This window comes from Anser anser, assembly GCF_964211835.1.
Source record: "Anser anser genome assembly, chromosome: 10".
NCBI lineage: Eukaryota > Metazoa > Chordata > Aves > Anseriformes > Anatidae > Anser > Anser anser.
Window position 1 is genome coordinate 7,892,280 of NC_139730.1, and position 23,035 is coordinate 7,915,314.

Below are 23,035 nucleotides of genomic sequence, written 5' to 3' on the forward strand. Positions count from 1 at the left end.
GTGAAGCTACTGACATGGCTAGAGACCACGCAGAAATGGATAAATAGAGTAGGAGGGCTGATTCCTATATCCTGGGCTGACCCTTATTGAACAATTCCTTTTCTTTTCCTAGGTGTAAGGGCATCTCTCAGATTTCCAGGGATCCATTTCACTTTGCCTTGGGCAATATGTTTGAGAAGGGGGAGAAAGGGGAAGTTTGCGGGAAGAGTGTGCTAAAGTAAATCCAGTGACTAGTTTGTTTCCTAACACGGATTCTGTAGTTCAGACATTTTTCAACATTTGATGGTACTGGGTCAGGCTGAGAGAACTGCTTGGTGCAAATCTAATAGAGGAGAAAATTGTGGGGAGATATCGTAAGAATAATGCCTACTCTGGAGCATGTGCTTTTCATCCCTTCTGAGTCTGATGACTCTGGCCGCATTTCAAGTCGTGACCTGTTTACACCGTGCTATAATTCAGCTAGAGCCTGGTTTATAGAAGGGCACCCTACACACGCTGGATAACATCCTGTGTCTCTAGCTGAGACAAGAAAGTCTTTTTCCTCAGGCAGGCAATTCGCTGAGCAGGACAATCTCGTGCAGTAAATTCAGAACTGCTCTTAAGCTGTTCAGTAACAGGGTATGCCTCAGCAGGCTGCATCCCACTTCGTGGCCAAGATGCAAATATCACTGCATGCATATCAGGCCAGGTGTGTGTGACCTGTGCTGCAGCAAATGGCCTGAGACATCTCTATAGTGATCCTGTCCAGCTGTGCAATGCTCCCCAGGGGACTCTTGGATTGGGACCTCCTGGTCCCACAGCAGGGAGCTGGTAGAAAATCTCCGCTGCTGGAAAATCTCCACTCAGCATGTCCCAGGACTCTCCAGTTTTGCTGTCCATCAGGGCAGGATGCAAGACTTCTCTTCTAAAGAGAGCTTTAGGACAGACAGAACTGGAGCCCAACATCAGGATCCATTTAGCTTTGGCTCAAAAGCTTGAATATTTGTCTAAGTATCACTGGCGTATTTCAGTTTTCATTTAGCTGGCTTTCCAACAGTTACCAGTGGTGTGGCATGTGTGGGAGAGGTGATGGTGGGGTGGTTCTCGCTGTCAAATCTGAACAACGACCAGGCTGGGAGCCTGTGCAGTTAACACTGGGAATCACAAAGGCATCAGGACCTCCTAGCAAGTACCTGTAAACAAGAAGGGCATGTTGACTGCATCACTGGCACAGCAGATTAGCTCTAAGCACACACTTACCTCTCTGTGCTTTAGCCTCTTGTACAAAAAGTGGGGATAATGCTACTTTTCCTCCTGCCTTTGTCCCTGCTGCCTGTTTGGCTGGTTGCTCACAAAACGAGGAGTATTTCTTATTTAGGATTTCTATGGTTCTTTGTACAACGCACCCCTGATCACAGCAGGGGGCTTTCAAGTGCTGCTGTGTTAGAGTGAGCACAGAGATGTCTGAACCTGGCGGATGCAGCAGCCTGCGTAGCGCTAACGAAGATTATAGAGGAGGCATGTGCTTGTCAGGCTGTAACAGTTGAAATTCACTGTAGGAAATTCTGCTTGTAACAAAGCTCTGTTTACAGACATCCCAACAGTAAGAACCATTATTTTTCCATTGCTAATTGGTTCTCCTTGATAGAGCAAATGCTTACAGGAGGTTGAATGGATGCAATGATCTTTATCTTCTTGCTTTCCCCAAGGTGTGCTGTACTTAGCCCACAAGGGTATATCTTCCCTTCTTCTTCATGTCTTTATTTTCCTTTTAAAGTGCCATTTAAATGTTGAGCAGTGCACAGCCTCAAAGCACTGCATATTTATGGACAATTCAAATGAAGTGTTTTTCTTCATTATTCTGAGGTGGTGAATTGCCCTCTCCTTTTATAGTGACTATCGAGATATAATGAAAATTTAGTCAGGGCTCTTGATGGCCACTTTGTGCAATACCAAAGGCCTTTATCTCTTCTTTCACTTCCTTCATCCTCTTTCTCCTGATCTTTAGAAAATAATAAAGCCACCTCTTGATCGTGGTGGTTGATGTTTCTAAGTTCTTTTAATTAAGCATGTTTTCCCTCCATTCTTCTCAACCTCGTCTTATCACTCCTCTCTGAGGTTAGATTTGATGGAAGCAGAAACTGCTTCAGACTTCAGGATTTATTCAGGTGAGACCAGCAGAAGCTACTGGCTCTTCAGAAAACTTGTTTGCTTTGTGAGGGGTTAGAGGGTGGGACAAAGATCAAAAGCCCTTTAATTCAACTAAGTAGAATAAAAGTCAGTCTTCCACAGGCAAGCAAGGGATGAAGCTAGCTTAAACACTTAAATAACGTTTGGAATAATGTTTGTCCATCATTTGAAGCTCTGAGCCTAGCTCTATTTGAAAAGTGCACTAAATATTTCCCTTGAGCACTGTCCTTTTCCCTGAACTGTCCTCAGTGTGTCACTGCTTAATGGCTCCAGCCAGGAATTTGTCTCCCTGACCTCAAAGCCTGCCCCAGTGGTGAGGGTAAGTTTGGGGAAACACTCTGTAGCAGTCGTGAAAGGGACTTTTCATTTGTCTCTGAGCTATTGGTAAAGGCTGGATTTTGGGTGGAGGTAACAAACAGAAATAGCTTTTTGCTTGGCTGGGCTGGTGAAAGAAGCCATGCTGTTGGTGCTTTTACTATCAAACTGTGTAAAATCATGCAGTCAATAGGTTTTTAGTGTCTTTGGGATGTGGAGAGGTTTAACCTTTTCTTTGGCTCCAGTTTCACTGCTGTCCTGTTGCCTTCCTTGGTTCACAGTTTACCTTCCCTTACTTTCTTCTTGCTGGAGAGGCCTGGGAAGTACCTGCTGGGGGGAGGAATGTGTTTGTTTGCTGTTCTTTTGCTTTTTTTTTTTGCTGTGCCTTGTTAGCACCAGTAGCGTGTACCAGCTGCTTCATGAGGGTCATTAATCTCTAGAACAAAACCTCCCATGCTGCAGCAACTGTTGAACCTGAAGAGGAAAAGTGGTAGCAAAATACTCCATGCTGTCTTTCTGCTGTCATATTATCCTGTGTTTGATGGCTCTTTGCTCGCAGAAGTAGAGCAGTACTTAAACACTGAGCTCAAGTCAACCTAATGGCCTCAACCATCACTTGAATAGGAGGGACAGAGAGGTAAGAAGTGACTCAGCATGTGCTATACGCTTATCTGTGTGTTTGCATGTGCTCAGGGAGGCTTGTTGGGTATGTAGGCAGACTAACCAATTACCAACTTTGCTTATTCCCATCTCTCCTCCTTTTCCAGTGACCAACCCTTAGTAACCACGAGAGTCAACTCACAGGCGTAGGTCCTTGAGATTCATCTCCCTTAGATGAAGGGGCAAAAAATTCCACCAGTTATGGGTGGTAGCTGTTAAAAGCTGCCTTGCTGAGGTTTCAGCAGCTAGAGAAACTCATCCTGAGATGCTCTGTGAAGAAATTTCATGTTACAATGGCCACCACAGTCTGAGCAGCTTTACCCCTGATGTCAGCCCGTGAACACATGGCAGTGATGGAAGGCTTAGTCATAGCAGCGGGTCTCCAGGAAACCTCATGTGGGAGAATGTTGCCTTGAGGCAGCAGACAGCATTATCAAAAGGGACGTATGCAAAAAATGGGAGTTTAATTGCTGTATTTCCCCTTTATCTTAGTGTAATTAACAAGCTGGTGTCTCTGCAGCTTTAGTTGAAGGGAACTCTTAGAAGTATGTTATGGATGTGTTAAGGAACAGGGGAGCTGTGTTACTGGGATAGTGTTTATGAAGTCCTAGTGGCTTCTTACACAAAATCAGCAGACATCTCAAACTCTTGAAGAACGATCCTTTCCTTATAAAACACAACAGTGAAATCTGAGTCCTCAACATGTAGCGTGGCTTTGCTGACCATCCACTTGCAGAGAGAAACAGGCACTAACACTTCAGATGAGAGGTGGACTGACATTTGCTGCATGGCTGAGGCCGGCAACTACCTGTGAACGGTGACTCATGATCTGGTCAGACGCACATCCACACAAGTAATGCCAGCAGCCTGGTCCCAGCGGGACGTGCACCGAATGGGATGAGTCAACCCTGCTGTCTGCAGCGCTGCATTCAGCTGCCCAGGAGGAGACACCTGCCGGTACCAAAAGGTGAGGGCTTGAGCTAAAATTTCCATTATGATTCAACTTAGTGTCATGTAAAAGCCTACCAGGTCTGACAACTTGTCTTGCATCTGGTGATTGCAGAAGTCTGCTTGGTTTGTTCCTGAAGTGGCATTTTTCTGGAAAAACTGGGTTCTACCTCTTCCCTGTTCATACGTCCTTGATTTGCAACCAAGATGACGTGTGTAGTCGCAGCGATGAGAAAAGAGCTCTGGAGTGTGAAAGTAAGCTTGGCTGAGCTTGGGTGCGAGTTGAGTTTAAGTGGGACTTATCTAAGGAGAAGGGACTGGCAATGGTTTCGAAGGCAGTACACTCCAGGCCTTTTACATTTCCAGGCCTTATCAGGGATCTGGCTGTTTTATCTATAATGGCTTTTCATAAGGGATACAGAAAGCTCCAGTGTGTTACTCGTGCATCGAGTATGCAGAAATCATCCTGGTTTGTAGAATGATAGGTGGAATTGCAAAACTGAACTTAATGACTGAGTGACAGTCATCTCCACTACGTGCTCTCAATATGATATTATGAAGGATCATTTTTCTCCTGCCTGCGAGCCTGAAAGAAACCCAGGGGAGAGGATCTCTTGGGTTTATTTGCTTTGTTTTTAATTGATTTTCAAGATTAAAGCCTGAGTGAAAGTATCAGCTTGAAAGCCCTGGATACAGAGAGCTGCTGTTTTTGTCAGAGGATGTGCACAGGAAGCATATTGTCAGCCCGTCTGGGTCCTGACCTAATGCTGTTGGGATGGTGTTGGTTAGTCCAAGTGATGTTATTCTGGGTGCTGTGACACTTTCACAAGCCCAACAGGCTACAGAAGCTAAGTGCTATAGCTAAAAAGCACTGAAAACCAGGAAAGCTCTGGTATAGGGAAGAGAGGGGGATCTTTATTTCTGGCCTGATGATCTGTTCCAGGGTGTATGGGAACTTTCTCCAGGTCTGAGAGAAGCCAACAGCCTGCTTCATTCAGGTCTATGCTTTTTGTCCGAAGAAGGTGAGGGCAGAGTTGCAGATTGGGCTCTGTAAATGGCCAGCAGAAATTCCTCACCTGTATGAATGGGTAGTTCCTTGTGAGGCCAGTGATTCGTGTTCTCTGGTCTTTCTGGGCTCAATACAAGATCCCATTCAGCATCCCCTGTGTGGCCGCACAGGGCATTAAAACCGCAGAGGTCTCTTCACTGAGCTGCTGACGGGTCAAGCATTCAGTCGGATGGTTGTGCTGTTAATCTGAGATGGCAGGGGGCATACAGACACAATTCGTTCTTATGCATGACAGTTCCAGCCTGGGTAGCTGTCAGGGATTTTGATTAGGCTAAAGGGGGTGTGTGTGTGATACTCTACCTAATTTGTTTAGGAATCTGGAAAAAAACTCTGGGTTCTCCTGTATTTTTCTGAAGGCCCTCTGCATTTTCATAATTAGCAAAGGTGCATATGTGGATACAAATGGAAATCTTGTGCTTACAGAGCTATTGATTGCATGCTTGTAAGCATACATGATCACCAATACCCTAAATGCAGCCTAGTGAAATGTGGCCCTTGCCATACTGAATTCATTCTCAACTTCTCTCATGTATCACATTTCTCTTCTCTGCACATCTCTCAGCTGTGACACTGCTGCTGTTTTGGTGGATTGCTTCTTGTAATCTTTCTTTTTTCAAATGGTAAACTTGTTCCCGATGTAATTACTGTGATAAAGCTCTGTGGCATGACGGATCATCCTTAACAGCACTGTTGCTGTTGACTTCAGACAAGAGGATATTTTATTTCAATCCTTTCCTTTGTGGAAGATGTGGTAAACAGTAAACAAGTTTGTTTTCCCCAGCACCATCTTCTTCTGCATTAAGTCTGCCTGGCAGAGAAGATGGTCCCCAGGTCCATCTTCCACAGTGCTGAGGTTCCTGTGGGACTTCTGTGCAGCCTGGAATAATGCTGATATAGTACTGCAAGGTGGGCAGCATCTTCTGCAGGAGGTGAATTTGGTCACCAGGACACGTGGCCACCATGCTGATGGCAGCTGCTGATTGTTCCTCCTGTCGGTGCTCCCACTGAGGGTCAGTGTCTGCGTGCTGGGCTCTGCAGTGAAACCTCCACCCCGCCCTGAAAAATAGGGCAAAGGAGGTAATATTGATTTATTTTTTTTTCCCTCTTTTAAACAGAGGAAAACAAATTTTAATCAAAACAAACTTGCTGATCAGAATGCAGAAGAAGAGCCTTATATGTACTCATTGCCTGAATCCTGTTTGTCAGACTGTATGATCCAATGAATTTCTGAGTAAAGGGGGAAAATGATTTGGGGGCTGGTCTGGCAGCTTTTCTCTTCTTACAATACTCAGTGACCTATCTTGTCTTTTGCTATTAAAAAAATAAATAAAATCTACTCACTCTCTGAAACTCATTTTTACTATTTGCTTTCACAGTCTCAGTTGACAACCAAAAGATGTAGCAATTGCAGCTTTCCAGGTTCCTTTGTACCGCATGCTCTATGCTGTGGTGCCTCAGAACAATTTACAATAAATACAGGGATCCATGGGAAAGGGGGATAAAAACAGATGAGTTGTCAGCATGATATAGAAGCGGGGAATTTGCTGGGTTTCTGGAGGAACCTCGCTGCAATGTATTGCTGGAGCAAAGGGGGAAGATGGGATGAGAAAACAGCAAAATGCGACAACTCCGTGGCATGTAAGGGATTTACCTGCTTGGAGGAAGCATCTGAAGGACACTAGGCTGTTAGAAGGATGCTGGGGGAATTAGTGAGGCCAGCAGGGATTATGCTGCTTTGCATCTGCACTGTGTGGTGTGAGAGGTTCAGATGCATGTGTGCAAGTCATGGGACTGAAGTTCATTTTGGGGGCAGAACGGATGAGCTGGAGTCAGTGTTGCCACCGGTTTTGAACGGGGTGATACGAATCGTGTCTGGGAACAGAAGCCGTGTTGTTTAAAGAGAAGTCAGCTCCAGGGAGTGAAATTTCCCCAGGACCAAAGTGCAGCCAGGAGAAGGGTTCGTTGGTGCCTTTCCCTGTGACTGCTGTGGATGTTTCGGAGCTGGGGTTAGGAGCCTGGGCTGCTGTGGAGCCCAGGGAGCCTTCGGAGGCCAATTTCCATCACTTTGGTCCTTTGTGAGCCTAAGGGCTGACCTTGATAGTTGCTTTGAATCCAGATGGAGTAAGGAGAGCTGGACTCAGGGGAGCCCTCTGGTTGTATTTCTCTGGTGACACGGCTCTTCAAGCTCAAGGACAGTAGCTGAACATAATGTCCAAAGCCCAAACCAGTCTACAAATCCCAGTGCTGCGAACGGGGAACTTCAGAAGGGCTGATTCCCTCATCTTATCTCTCACAGACAGTTACTGTGTTCTTGATGTAATTATAGTGATAAAACAACGTGACATAACTGCTGGCTTCTATCATCGTATCACTGCTGTTGACTTAAACGACAAGGTAATAATTTTATAAGAGACCTTTTATTTTTCTTTCCCTGGCAGCCACTAAGCATAGGAGCCGATATCTCTGATAAAGCACATTATGCACATTCCATGAGTCCTAAAACTTTTTATCGGTTTTATTTATGCGCTTCTCATCCAGGTGAAATTCTCATTTGTTCCTACAACATCTAGGCAGTGGCTCTCCCCAGCTAGCACGGGGACCGGTGTTTGCACAGCGGGACCGGAGCTGCAGCAGCAGCCAGTCACGCTTGATGCTTGGGAGAGGAGAGAGAAAAATACCCGTTTCTGCACAATTCCCTCACTTTTCAGATGCTGGTGCATTGCAGACATGCTGATCCCCCCACTCAGCTGGAGGAGGTGTCCTTGGGCTGGCTCCCGTGAGAGAGCCTGACTAAAAATGAGCCACATGAAGAGGATTAGAGAGTGGACTCGGGCACCTCCCTTTTTTAATATATGAAAGCCCTGACAGCGTATACCTATTGCTTTAAATTAGCTGGGAAGCTGCAGCCCAGAGGCAGACTGTGCGAGGAAACTTTCAAGCCAATGGGAATCTAATCATGTGTATTTACGTCCCCACACTCCCTTGTCTCAGCTGTACGTGTATTGATGTAGCTTTCACAGGAGCACGGAGCCTTGCTGATCTATGCTGCCGTCTCGCTGTCAGCCAAGCCTCGCTGTGCGGCACAGGCCGCTGGGTAGGGGGGGACATGTGGTGTTTCTGGTCCATCTTACAGCCCTCCAAAATGACTACAAATACTTAGCAGTGCAATGCACAGATCTTCACAACGCCTCACAGAACCTGGAGAAGGGGCTGTTCTCCATAAACGTTTCCAGGTGACGTAAAGGGGCTGCACACATGGGGTCAGAGTAGCTGGTAGGACTGCTGGTGTGGCTGATATTTCCTTAAGCAGCCAGCCTGGGTCTGAAGAATCCCCACGGGGCATCCCTGTGGCTGGGCTGCACGGGTTCCCTGCCCATTTTTCCTGGTTGCACCATCCTAGGTGTGTAATGCAGCAAGCAGGTGTGGCTGCTGAAAGCTGGAGCTGGGGACAGCCTTCAGAAGCTGTGCTTCACTGTGTGCAAAATCGGTTGTGCAAAACAGTAAAAATACTTTTTATTTACCTGTACGGAGTTGTCAGGGAGGGTGATGAACTCAGACAATCTAGTTATAGGTAGACTTAGTGCTCGTTTGCAAGATTTTGGATATTCAATTTTTTTTTATTCTGACTTCCTTACTTTTTTGTTCGTTACAAGACATGAGAATATCTGGAAGAACTGATGTTTGCATTCGGTGGCAATCAAATAGAGGAAGGAATCACCCGAGAATATTAATGGGCAGCGAACCTTACAGGGTTTATAGTTTGAGCTTGTCAAAATGGCTCTGTGAGGAGTTTTGACAGTCTGCAGTTTTTGAACGTGAAGAATTTTTCATTGCTTTAAACCAACCCCAAGTCTTCCATGTGAGGAACATGGGTTTTATTTTGAAGGTTCAGAATTTTATAGGGTTTGCCTCTCCACCCAAGTGGTAAAAGAGGAGGGAAAAACCTCAAACTTGCATAATGTAAAATCATTTTTCTGTCTTTGGTTTCTCTTGGAAAACAATACCAACAAGTTTCTGGGGGGTTAGACAGCTCTCTGGAGAGGCAGAATAGGATTTGAAAAATTTTTACCAGCTTTAATAGCTGTGGTTGGAAGCAAGCCCACGGAAGGTGAGGCCGTCGTAATGTCTTTCCCATCACACAGAAGAGTACAAAAAATGCCAAAGCAAACTTCCAGCAATTTCATTCCTTTTGCACTGGGAAAACATCCTTCCCCATGTTTTATCATCACCATTAGGGGAAAAAAGGGAGGTCTCTGCCCAACGTAGGGGTGCTGGTAGCTGTGCCCTGCTCTGCACTGGGGGCTTTCCTCACCAGCAGCATGCGGGGGACCCGCGCTGCTCTCTGCCTGTTCGTGCTGCTCTTCCCTGATGCTGTCCCCGGGGGCAGTCCCTAATGACAGCCTGAGAAGTCGAAACAGGCACCAGGGGTAAGAGAAGGATGTAACTGCTGTTTTAATGCCTCTTTTGTAGTCTTTTCCATCTGTATTGAAGGTGTCTGTTTAATACCAAGCGATGACTGCCCTGACTGTCACTCTCTGGGAGATATTGTGTTTAGATGCCCTCCTGGGCTTTTCAGACAATCAGGCGGTGGCATATGGCTGCGATAAACAAATGCCTCTAAAAATTCTCCGCGTTGCTATTGAAGCACTGGTCCTGCCGGACGTGTGACCCATCACACCGCGGAGAGGGGAGAGCTTTTCACCCAGCGCTGTCATTCTCCCAGCCGGCAGCTTTTGTGTGGCTCAGAGCTGTGGTAGAGCCCCAGACAAAGGAGGAAAGGATGTTTTAATAATAACCCTTTCTGCTGCTGATGGGAGCTGCCAGAAATCACCCTGGGGCTCCGGGCTGGAAAGGGACTAGGTTTGCCCTGGCTCTTGGTCTCACAGCAAGTGCTGCTTGTTGGAAGTGATGCTTGGCTGGGGATGGAAGAAGGTGGGCAATGAAGAAGAGGGACGGATCTGGGCTTGGGATTAATTAATATTGGTCATACGGGTGAGACGGTACTGGACTTCTTCACCAGTTATCCAAATGGGCCAGCAAAGAAGTGAGATCAGGCCTTTCTTTGTGCTGAGCTTAACCCTGGTTGCTGCTGAGGAGGAGATGGGATCGCTCCCCACATGGGGATGCCTGGCTGGTTGGATAGAGGGTAGGTGGACAGAAACTTGTTGTCTGGGGACTTGTCTGTCATGCAAAGGAAGCATGTGAGGTGGGGGCCAGCTGGGGAAAATGTGGGTTTAGATGCTGGGCCACACCAAGAGCACGTGGGAACGCTCCTGCTTCTGCCTGGTTTCCTTCATTCAGCACCTCACCTGTTTCCTTCTTTCGTCTCTACTGTCTCCTGCTTTCCTGCTTCTCACGTTAGTTATCACTGCATTTCTGCAGCCTCTTCCTCCTCTCCCCTCCCACCACCAAGATCTGTCCAAGAAAGGCCTGGAGCCCTGCAGGGATTTTTGTGCTCTTCTCATCTTTGCTACAGCCTCAGCTTGCCCGGGAGGTGGGCTGCGAAAGGACAGGACTCAGCAGTGCTTTCTTCTCCTGCCAGTGATGAATTTCCTCTTGCTCGATTTCCTCTTTCTAAGGCACACATGAGCCTCAGGGCCAAGCTTTCCACTGGTGTGTATGTGATAATTTTTGGAGTAAGCATTGGCCATATGAGAGTGTTTAATGGATTGTCGCAGTACTGAAAAGGGAACCCGTTCCTTCTAGTCTTCCCCTTCTAAAGTCAATCTGGTCACACAGTCCTGCTGCTGAGGGCTATGTGCGGCTTGGGGCGGGGAGTGAAGGGGTCCTAGCCTGTGTATTTGTTGCATTATATATTGCAGGCACACCTAGGGGGCCATGCAGCCTCCCTACCTCTAGGTCAGGGCAATGACATCCCAGGAAAACCGCTGCTTGGAAGTCACTGAGGTACTTAGCACTTAGGTCTTGCTCTCTTATTTATTTTCCAGATGAGTTGGTTCTGTAGCATGAGAATAAAAATATTAAAAGGGTTGAGGCACAGTGTCTAGGATTTTTTTTACAGAAATATAAGATCAGGTTTTGCCTTATTTAAATTCTTATTTCATTTTTAATAAAAATGAAATTCCAAATGACTTTACTTTCAACGTGAATGTTTATTTCCTAACACCTATTTGGGGGCAGAGGGTGAAAATTTTGACCTTTGGAGCTTATGTGCCTTTTAAATTTTTTTCCCCAACTTCTTTCTTGGACACTGTTCTTTGAAGAAAATCTCAGATTTTTCAGTGCCTTCATTTTCCTGTAGATCCCATCCTTTTTTTTTCTCTTGATGGTGCCAATGGAGAAAGAGAAGGGATTGCCTATTTTAAAAAAGTAAAATTAGTTCTGATTTCAAAATAACATTTTGTCAGTGTGGAAATGAAAAAGAAAAGTTGCTTCCTTCTTTTGAGGTAGCTTTAATATTCTTTGGACAAGGGAGGAGGGAGAAGGGAGCGATGGAGTCAGTCCCCTGTTTCAGCTAGTCCAAAGTAATCTCTCATTCTTATAAATATTTCAGCAGTTTTCAGTCACTCTGAAAGCATTATGTTTTGGCCAGGTAGTTCAGATTTATAAGGAATGTAACATAAATTAATTTGCAACCACAGTCATCTCTATTATGTCACCTACTCAATCACAGGCACAGGAGAGCTACTGACCCAGGGCTCCAGCAACTTCTTTCCAGGGCAAGTAACAAGTCATCTCTAAATCTTTCAAACTCCTTTCCTTTTCCTGTTGGTTTGGGGAATAACCTCATCTGTGCTGTGAGATCTCATTACGGTTCCAGGTAAGTGAAGTCTATGCAGCCAAGAGAGATTCAGTGCTTGTTCCGGTGCTTTTCATCAATTCTTCTTTTAAATAAATAAGAAAAAGAAATCAGCCTCTGTGTAGATCAAGTTGTAGGTAGGTAGGTAGCTGGTGGAGGAGCTCAGCCCCTCGTCCTTGGCTGAGGTGGTGTCGTCTGGGAGCTGGGCAGAGGGTCCTTGGGAGATGATCCGGTTGATGAGTATATGTTCTTGGAAGACTGGCACGTGTCCTGCCTGAGAACGCAAAGCAAGGAGCAGTACTGTGAGCTGACCCAGCTCGCAATACTTGCTGCAGACATAATGCTTGATTTACCATTTGGGTTTGTCTAGTTTTGTCTTCCAGCTGCTGCTGGTTCTTGCTGTTCCTTCCTGTGTAAGCAGAAACCTGTCTGATATTTGAGATCTCTGCTACTGGAAGTTGTTAAATTGCTGTCCCCGAGGACTATCTGTTTTTGATAAAGTGACTTGTACTTCTCTTGGTCCCTCACAGCAAGGTATTTTCTCCGCTTCCTATGGTGGTTTTTGTAATTCTCTCCAGCATTATCTCCGAGTACTACTTAGGACCCTTTGAAAAACGTATTTGTGAAAGCTGTTATCAGCATACTAGCATCGGTCTCACTAGTGCAGTCTGAAGTTGCAAGACAACTTCTCCATCCCTTTGCCTTTGACTAAAGACTGACTGACTATGTGATAGACGCCACTGACTATACCCTTCTCTGGGAGATCAGTTACTTCTTTATCAGAAAATAACTCTTTTTGGAGTGCTTTGCTTTCTTTGTTCTATCTCATTGCACAGAGACTCCCTCACGCTTCCTGCAGCCGTCCTCCCACAGCTGGTAGGTAGATCTGTCCTGATTTGTTTGTTCTTTGGTGCATACCTTTGTGTGTGCCTCTGTTAAAGTGTTTGGTTTGCACAGGCCCAGAGTACCAGGAGGCCTGCAAAGCTCTGTTGGACCTCCCGTTGATTTGCTGTCTGCTGCTCCGCCAGCCTTCGTGTTGCTTAGTCGCAGGAATTTTATTCTGCCTTCCTGAGCAGCACTGGAAACACTGACTGGTATCAGGTAATACCTGTCCCCCTGGAGCCCTACAAAAAACAGCCTTTTTGGATGTTAATTCCCCACGCTTCCATCTGTCTAGTTTTGATTTCAGCTCTTTGACTTCTTCCCTCTTTTCTCAGTCTCAGATTGACGACTACTTTACAGCGGTTGTGGAAGAAGCAGGAGATGGTGTGAGAAGGTCTGGGGAATGAAAGGGGTGAATGGGGAAAATGTTGATTTTGCAGGTACTAGGCACGGTATCTGTGTGTACACGTACACATATTACAATGCAGAGCATAAAAGCATAAAGTCTCCTTTAGCACAGCCCGTAATCCTATTAGAAGGATTACTCTGTTGTCCTAGGCTATCTGATCGTGGTAAGAACTCATTTAGGTCAGCTGTTTAGGAAATTTACACACACAAGAAAAAAAATTAAATAAGCCTCTTGCTGTATTTCAGAGGGATCGACGAGCTCCTTTCAGACATTCTCTGTGCTACTGATTACATCCTTGCTCTTGTAGTTTCTCTGCATCCCTCTTAAGCCCTTATGTAAATGACTTGCTTTCAGCTTTTTACTTCTGACGGCAGATGTTGGATAGACGGTGTGGTAGCTAGACCCCAGGTATTTCCAGACCTTGAAAGGATTAGAATTTTAAATGCTAAAGTACTTTGGTTTTTGCTCTCCCTCTGTGTGCTTGTGCACATTATAACTTTGAGAGTAAGGGTATGGGTAGGCCTGATTTGTGGGCAGAACTTAATGAAAGCTAAATCTGGTCTGGCAGGGCCCCAATCAGTTTAATCCCTGGTCTGCTGATTATCAGCAATGTTATAATTTAATTTGAAGCCTCTGTATTTCGAAGGTCAGTGAAGCACTCCCATGCTTTCATTTGTGGAGAGAGGAAGCACGGTGGCAGTTGGTTCAAGTGCCTGCCTTCCTCGGCACTCCAGCAGAGCCAGGTATTAAACAGAGGAATACTTAAAGCAGTTGACCAAACAAAGCAGCTGGACACAGAAACGTAATTACACAGCCAGGTAGGAAGCCCTTCACGTTAGGAAAAGCGTGGTGGGAACCTTCACCTCCCAGTCTGGAATAAAGCCACATCTGTCCCAGGCTTCACATTGTATTTCACAGCCCCCATCCAAATCTTTACTGCAGAGAAGGGAGGGAGATGTGTATAAAAAAAAAATCTCACCTTTTGCTGCCAAAACACACTCCGCTCACAAGGGACTCCATTCTGGTTGTTGGCTAAGTCTGCGTTGAGCGGTTGAGCTGTTTCTTTCCATTCAGTCAAGCTCTTTCTTTCCATCCAGAGGGATGTGCTGTCAGTGCACACATACAGGTGTGAATCCCTGCTTGCAAGGGATGTGGGACATGAAGTTCTCCAGCAATCAGAGGATTCTGCCTGCAGCCCAGCAGGGCTTTGAGGATATCCACGCTGCTGTATCTGTGCAGGAGCTCCAGATGTCTGGCAGACCCGTGTGGATTGTGTCTATCCAAGCTGCTGCACATACTGTAATCCCAACATTTCTGCAGGAAGCAGCTAGATCAACTGTGCAACATGTGTTTGTGAGGTTGGGCCCTTCCAGAAAGCACCAGACATGGTGTGAATGTGCTACTGTGGATCAAACAGATGCTCTGGTGCGTACAGGCTGCTGCAGCAGCTCCTCTCCTCCACAGGCACTTTGCCCTTCTGCAAGAGAGCCTGGACTTTGCCCAAAGTCTACTCTTCTCCTGTGATAGGATCTGAGCATCAGCCAGGTTGAGATCCTGTTGTTCTCTCATACTGGCCTGGGATGTTGAGATAGACGAGTGCTTGGTGAGGTGATGGGAAGCGAAAGGCTTCCATGAGCACAGAAATTAAGGTGCAGCAGTAGGCTTTCTTCATCAGGAGATGTCAGATTATAGTGGCAGGTATTCCTCATTTGTATTGATGAGCAGGGCCCTTCCAGAGAGCCCTCAGGCAATGTTGGTATGTGGGATGTGAAGGGGAAGGAGTGGGCTCCTACAACCCACCATCAATATTTTTTGCCAGTTGTTAAGGCTCGTGGATTCTTGGATATCTGGGAGATCCTTACACCATCCTTGGTCTTGCTTTGTCCTCCAAGTTAGGACAGCAATTTTCTTTCACCCTTTCCTTCACCTCTTCACTTAGGTCTCCTTTGCTGGATTCTGGCTCAATGATCCTTGTTAATTCATGCTCTGCCAACATTTCTTTTAGCTAACCAGACTCTGTGCTTTAAGAGAGGATGTTTTTACTGCCAGATACCTGCTCCCTCCTCTGCGTTTCCAGTGGAGTGCTGGTGACATCCAGTGTTTAGTTTGGCTTATCACTGGCATGCGTGTGTGTCCTATGCTGATATCCCCAGGGGATGGTATAGATCTAAAGACTTGTTTTCCCCCTCAGCTAGTCTGTGTTTGAATGAGGAATCATGCACCATGTTGGAGGTGTTTGTGACATATGTAATTCCACAAGAAGAAAAAGGAACCTCTGGGGCCAGAACTCCTAGGAAAAGCTGTCTTTAAAAGGAGAGGCAACTGTGTGCAAAGAGAAATGAGAACTGAGAAGCAAATCACAGCTTCCATTGGAGATAATGAGAATCTCAGATAGTAACACGTGTAACTTACTGAGGCCAGAGCGGTCCCGTCTCTCCGTTCCCCAGAGGGAGGCTTAGTGCTTTGTAATACTCGCAGGGTCACCGCTTTCTTCCCCTTTCTGAAAGCAGCACTGGCCCTGCAGGAAAAGGGCTGGAAAAAGGTGCAGAAGAAATGCCAAGGGCCAGCGGCCCAGGCGGCTCTCCGCTTGCTGCTTTGTGGCTGCCTGGGGCTCACACAGAGGGACTCTATTTTCACAGCCTGACAGGGAAGGAGGACGGTCCCCAAAGCCCAGATGCTGAGTTCTCAGATGGGATTCGTGCTGGTGAGGACTTTGCTGAAGCACTGCTGGTGGGAGGTCTGGTACAAGCCTGACCCAAGTACTCCAGAGGGGTAGTATGGGCTAAAGCCAATATTTACCCTCATCCCCACTTTCCACCCCATTTAGCTAACTGGGGCAAACACAAGATTTCCTCCCATGGAGTTTCCTGAAGTCGTAGAGTCATTCCCTGAGAGAGTAAACAGAAGCCCTGGCTGCTTGGGTCATTAAACACAGGACAAAGCACAGGGGAGCGATCTGTCACTGGTGGGCTGGGAGAGAGCAAATGGACCTTTCCATCCCTAACTGCTGTGATTTTCTTCACTCCTCATTTCCTTTATGACATCCAGCCCTGAATGTAGTTGCTGTTCCTGCAGCTGTGTGCCCAACCTTGGGGGCAGAACATGCTGCTGCTTTTGTTCCCAGCATCCTCACTCCCATTTCACACATCTTAGGAGAAAATAGCCTTTTCTCAGCAGGGCTCGAGCATCCTGGCATGGTGTTGGGTGCAAGAGAAGCCTCTGAAATTCAGCTTTAGACTTCAGCAATTTACAGATACCTGAACTGTAAATGGCGGGCCTGGTTCTAAAGAAATGGAAGTCTGCTGCACATGGATTAACTCGGGATGGGTTGTGCCTCTCCTTGCTTTGAAGAAAACTTGAGATGAAGGCAAGTGATTTTACCCCCGAGGGTGTGAAGGGGCCCTGGACTGTGCTGCTAAAACCTGTTGGAGCAGGACTTATTCTGTAGCTTCACCTCCCAGGTCGCCCTGTTCTCCAGGACCCCTGCTGCTGCCAGAAGAGCAGAGGATGAATACGTTAGCTTGCCCAAGACCAGAGGCAGGTGACTCCCAGCAGGATGGTTTCCCCATCTTCTAGCTCTGATGATCTTAGTTTATGCTGTTTGTTTTCCTTAATTGAATATTTTATAAATTAACATGATCTCTGCATAGTGTTTATCTTTCTCTCTGTGAGCCTTTATGGCCAAGATAGCCTGGAGTAGACTAATTAAAACACTGAACCATGACTGTACCCCCAGCCAAAGAGCAAGAAGATCATATAATGTATGTGATGCTGATACAGATCTGGGAGCTGGCGAAGCAGAGCACCAGAAGATCTGTCTGCCCATCAGTCTTACTTAAGAAGCCTTTTCTATTCATTGCTGTTGAGGCCTGTCTCTTCTCCGCCTTAAGTGGATGCTAAGATTAGGAGCCTCTGGGTGAACATCATCCTCCCAGATACCGGTGCTGCCAATGACGCAGGCAGGTACTTCTGCAGATGTTAGTGGGAAGCGTGAGCAAAACTGCACACCGTTACTGCCTGGAAGGACTCTTTTTCTCTGCACTTTACTGGTGAGCACTGCCTTGAGAAGCAGATCAGGTTGTCTTCATTGCCCCATAAATGACATGTTCATGCTTATCTCACTAGCCAGAGACAAGCCCGAACTGCAGCTTTTCCAACCCTAGGTGCCTTGAGAGCTGCCACCGCGGGAGCTGGAGGCGTAGGAGTTAAGTCTCCTACATTCAGCTCAGAGCCAGTCTTAAAGGGACTTTTCAGAAGGCTGCCTCCTTCCTTTACAGGCCTTTTTTTCACTATTGTTCTCTCAAGATAAAGAACTTGGCTCAGTAAAGAAGTAAGCCAAGCACTGTTTTATTGCTACCAGCTGAATAGTAAAAAGCCAAGCATAACCTGTTTGCTATTGTGCAGTGGTTAAAATCCAGCTCGGTTCTTTGCATTCCAAGACATTCTGCCTCATCCTTTTTCATAGATTCCCTTGCAAGCAGTAAAAATATCTTGCAAACGACTTACGCCCAGCCACAGAAGCCCCCACGTAAATATGCTGGTGCTCAATTACAGAGGGGAAGTGACTGCACAGCAGCAGCTATAGGAATCTTTGTTTAATTTAAATGGAGCAATCTCTTTCCACATCCATAAAGGCACTCTAAAGTTAACCTCAGACTGCGGGCTGGTTACCTGCACAAACAAAATCAGATCATAGCCATGTTGGTGTTAATGCCTTCGGTCTTAGCTGAACAAAAGCTTCCTCTGGGCATGGTCTTTTAAAATGTTTGTGGTTGCTCTCTGCACTCATATATACCTACAAGTATCTGGCCCCTTAGCTGTGTAACCAGAGGTAGGTTCCTGACTTGCTGGGTATCAAAGCTCACTCAGAGGATTAGTTCTTTCCCATCTGTGGTCATTTTAACCTCTGTAACCCATCTTACTGTGCCGAAACTTGTTGTTTTGGCAGCAAGTGCCTTCCTTTGTGGGATGGCAAAGTGTACTGTAGAATTACACTTGCACTGAGAACCTGTGCAAATGAGACCTGGAGGAGGCTGGAAGTAGAAGCTCTGCAGGGAAGCAAGGGGACAGCCCTGGGCCAGCTGCCTTGAGCCTTATTCCTGCAAGGCTGTAGGCTCATTACAAGAGGAGCAGACCAAAGGTGTGATGGATGAAAGGCACCCAGTGAATTAGGGTGGTGAGAGCTGTGGTGCGTAAATTCATTCTGTGCCCTCCACAATGTCCTTACAAGTCTCTTCTGAAAACCCTCACCATAGACTGATGGGTACAAATCCTCTGTCCCGCATTATCCTCTTCTCCTTTGGTTTGATTTCCAGTACAAATGTGGCTTCCGACTCTATTTTCCATTTACCAGGATTGACTATAAGTGAATCTTCTTGTAAGATCAGCTCCAGTCCACTTTCCTGCTTGTCCTTTCCCTCAACCATATTGCTGTTTGAGCTGAGCTTTTATTACTTCTGACAGCCAAGGTTGTAGTCTCAGCAGAATGGCTTCTCTAACACTTGCAAACTCTCTGCCAAAATTAGCTATTCTCAGATTTAACCTCCAGTTCCAGACACAGATTTTCAGTATCCCTGGCCAAAGCTCTTGTTCCTGCTATAGCTCACCTCATCAGCACCAGAAGCAACCTATCTGGTCTTATTGCTTCAGTATGACCCCACTCTCTGCCTTTAAAACACAACAAACCAGAAACCTCCCCAGATACCACCAGTGCTGCCACCCATTCTACTGGTAAGGAAACAAGATCACTAGGCTGGTTTCTCTCTCTCTCTCTCTCTTTTTTTTCCTTTTTTTTTTTTTTTGACTGTCATTCTTCTAGAGACTCCGAGGGCCATTGGGAAGGGGCTTGTAGGGCCGGATCCCTCCTGTGCTTGGAGCAGAGGTGTTCAGGATGTCTCCACAAGATGTATGGAAGTGACAACTGCTGAAGCCTTCAGAGCTTATTCCACCCCAAGGTTTGGGCCGTAAGAGTTAAAGACGTTGGTAAGATCCCAGGCTTTTTGGTGCTTACCAGTTCCTTATGCAGATAGGGAAAGTTTGGGCGATCTTGCTGTGGCACTGTCATTAGCATGCTTTTGTTTCAAATTAATTAAAAGCAAAGATGAGATTCCCAAACTCATTTAACTTCTTAATCTTTGTTCTCCAGGGACTGACAGTGCAAAAAAACAGCTGGGGACCCAACGTGTCCTTTAGAAAGGGATGAAATGCAGTTAATCCTAGTTATATCAAAAGAAAAGTAAATTCCCATTTGGAAAGATTTTTTTTCCCCCCTGTGCATTTTCCCCTCTCTCTTTTCCCATACAAGAACTTTCTTGTCCAGGCAGGTTGGGAGATATTTGTAGTCCTGGTTGTTTAAATATTAATCTGTACTTTAAGATTTGTTTGTGTGTGTGAAAGAGAGAGACAAGTGCAGTGGAATCTTACAAATGTGCTTTCTACCCACTGGATAGAGCTGCTGCAGAGTGTGCAGTGATGTTAGGCAAAGCCAGGGATGTGATATGCTTTGACAGGACCAGTCTATTACGGGTTTCAGAAGTACTAACCTGCAGCAGGCCCACGTTATTAGTTGGATGCGTGGGGCCTGAGTTTACCTAAAATCCATTCATTACTGTTCCTAACCTGGAAAAAAAAATCTTTTTTGAGCTGAAAGCCTTTGCAGAAGTGGTGTCTGTGTTGCGTAAGGGAGGGTGCTTCGTCTGTAAAGACAGAAAGCAGAGGGCAGGCTGAGAGGGTGGGCTCCCAGGGTGCTGGCTCTGAAGAAAGAGGCGTAGGCACATTTTATTCTGCAAGAGAAATGTGTGAGTTGAGCGGTATGTAAATCTAGATTAAAACTCTGCTTTTTCCCTCTCCAAATAGCCTTCCATGTAGCTGGTTATTATTTTGAAGCAATTTTGCTCTCTGATGATTCAGTGAGGGAAGCTGCTGAAACAAAACAGAAGTGAATCGCAGAATAGTTAATATTGCAGAACGGTATAGGAGGCACACATCATCTCTGGTTTTTGGGTCTCAATCCTCGCTCAAGGCAGTTAACCCTCATCCAGCCAGGAAAAAGAGCTGCAGCATCTGTGAACTAGCTGTTCACTCATGCTCGAGCACTGAATATGGAGGACATGTTACAAAATATTTGCAAACAAGCTCTAAGAAGTAAAAATTCATAAATGGTCTGGTGAAAACATTTGAATAATGTATAAATAAGACAGAGGGAGGACAATTTATGTAGAGGAAAAACAGGCGCAATTTTTCACTACGCATTTATTTATCTTCCCTTAATTGACGTTTTCCACTAAGGCAGAACGTGAGGCTGGAAAAAACAGAGACTTGAGGTTTGGGATGCCATGGTAGCAGCGCTTTTGGGGACAGAGAGCTGACCCGAGCCCGGTAGCACAGAGCATGCTGCTCTGGCAACATTGGGCTGGTGCTGCGGGGTGTGCTGAAGCTGCACTGGAGTGCTGTATGAGGATGTTTTCATAGCACCTGCCCACGGTCTGCTCAGCTCCGTCCCACAGAAATCTTGCACTTTCACACACAGTTTTTGCGGTTATGCAGTTTTTCTAAGTAGACGTGAATGATGGAGGGAACGAGTATTTCCTCAGAGAGCAGCAAGTTAATTAATGGCTCCAAAGCACATTACTATAGCAAGGAGTTGATGCATTAGAAATTGCTTCCAACCACTGGCTGAAGGTTATATCAGTGTGCCATGGACCTTGCATATATGCACACGGTTTTCCTCATCTTTGGTGAACATCTTGAGCTGAAATTGGAATTCAGACCTCTAAAACAAGTGAGCACAGAAACCACGCTCCCAGAGCATTTGAAATAAAACCTGCAGCTACTGCATCTGATCTGTACATCTAAATGGGTTCTGGCGAAGCCTCTAGAGCTCTGGAGAAGCCTTTCCAAATGGATATGAGTCATATACCACTTAATCATTTAGATACTAATGAAGATTGTTTGTTTGTGAGATCCTCTCCTTTTCTGTAAATTAAGTTGGCTTTTTTGGGAAAGGCAAGTGTTGGCTTTGCTGTGAGATGTAACTGGTCTGCAGCTGCTTGTTAAAACCAAGCTGTTCTTTGTGCCTGTATCACTGAGAATCACCATCAGGCATTGCTTCCTGTGATGGAAGTGCCTTCCATTTAAGATGAGAAGTCATGAGGTGGAGGGAGACTTCAAGGGGAGAGGAAAGGGAAAAGTAGAAAGGAAGTGTGTCCTAATTTTGGCTGGGAGATGGGCTTATGCATCTGTTTGAATGAGAGCACAAATTTGCTGATCAGACTCACTGCACTAATTTAACTACACCATTCTCCTGCTCAGCTGTTGCATGTTGCTGAGGGAGCTGGGGAGGTGTACGGGCGTTGAGGAGGTGTACATCTCCTTTGCAGTGTTTGTGTTTCATTCTGCCTCATTGATGATATTTTCCTTGGAAATAAAGTTATTTCCACTGTGTAGGCTTTTGCTTTTGCTTTCTCTGTTTAACAAACATTAATTTTATACTCTGAATCCTATGGAGAATCACAGTCCACCTGAAATCCGAGATGACTTGAAAATTGTATTAATGAAGGCAATTGCCTTCCTTTTACCTGTGCAGCTAGAACTTCCAGGCAATTTCTTGATACCAAAACAAATCATGGTGCCTCATTCTACTTTATTCAAATAAAAATCCACTCCTTTTGCAATGCTAAAGGAGGTTTGGTTTACTCCCAAAACATAAGAAGGAATAAATCTAACTAACACCTAGGTTTCTGGATGGGGTAAGCTGAACTGGAAACATGCCGGAGAAGGGGAGGGCAAAGATGTCTTTAAGGCAGTGAGGTCAGCACAAAAATTGGCTGGTTGCCTCCTCCCAGAGGCTTCCCCAGAAGGCAGGACTTCAGGAGCATCAGGCATACAGTAGCCACGCTGCAATTAGAGGGAATCCTGTGCACCTGCTTGAGGCTCGAATGGATGGATGACTTGTATCATGTGTCTTGGTTTTCATTTCTTGTGACTCAGGTTTGCCATACGAAGATTTTCATATCTTGGGATGAAGGCACCTGCACTTCTAGACCTTCAGGACCTTCTGTACCTTTTATCTTTGATTTGATTTCATCTCATCTTTCTAGCAGCCTTTGATTTCCCAAGTGAATTAAAGTTCCAAATGTCATATTTCTGAGGATTGGCATAAAAGGGGTTTTAAAAGGGCTTATTCTGGAGCACTAAGAACCACATGCATCCAGCATTGAACAGCTCCCAGATGTGGCAGCTTCATTTAATTGCTGAAATCAGAGATGTTGGGAATGGATTTCATCTGAAAGTCTGATCTCCTAAAGTAAAAGGCATAGGACAACATTTGCTCATCCCCTGGAGATGCTGCCAGAAGTCTGTCTCTGATTAGCAATGTTAATGGAGTATTAACATAAGCCATGCCAGGAAGGGAAACTGTAGAACACATTATCATCAGGAGAGCCAGCTGTGTATAGGCGTGTAAAGATGATGATGAATGTAGTTTGTGGCTTGAGAAGCTGGCTGCTGAACTGCTCCATCCCCTAATCCAGAAGAAACAAAGTGGGGTTGGACAGGCCAGCCTGCTCTTCTCCATGCCGTTGCACTGAAGAGGGATGGAACAGGGAAATAGTAGAACAGATGTTGTCTTCATAGGAACAGGGAGATGAAGGGGACTTCCCAGCTGAGTCATTCAACCTGTGACAGCAGAAGTACTATTTTTTGGCCTAGCTCCATCTTTCAGCTGTTCAAGATCTTGCCTTTTGTTACCTCTGTGGAAGGATGGTCCAGGGTCTAAATATTTTGATGGCTCTAAACATCTTCAGAAGTGCTTTGTACTATTTAT

The 23,035-nt window shown here is 45.8% G+C and overlaps 1 protein-coding gene across 4 annotated transcripts in view; it reads left to right on the forward strand.

The window, feature by feature from the left end:
• Positions 1 to 23,035, forward strand: part of LOC310904659 (uncharacterized protein) — a 50,715-nt gene that overhangs the window by 8,702 nt on the left and 18,978 nt on the right. Inside the window, exon 2 of one of the 4 annotated variants that reach the window (XR_014588511.1) lies at positions 19,031 to 19,194. The exons of the other annotated variants lie outside the window; for them this stretch is intronic. The gene's annotated coding sequence lies outside the window, so the exon portion shown is untranslated. The remainder of the gene's footprint in view (positions 1 to 19,030; positions 19,195 to 23,035) is intronic. 4 annotated transcript variants of the gene reach the window in all.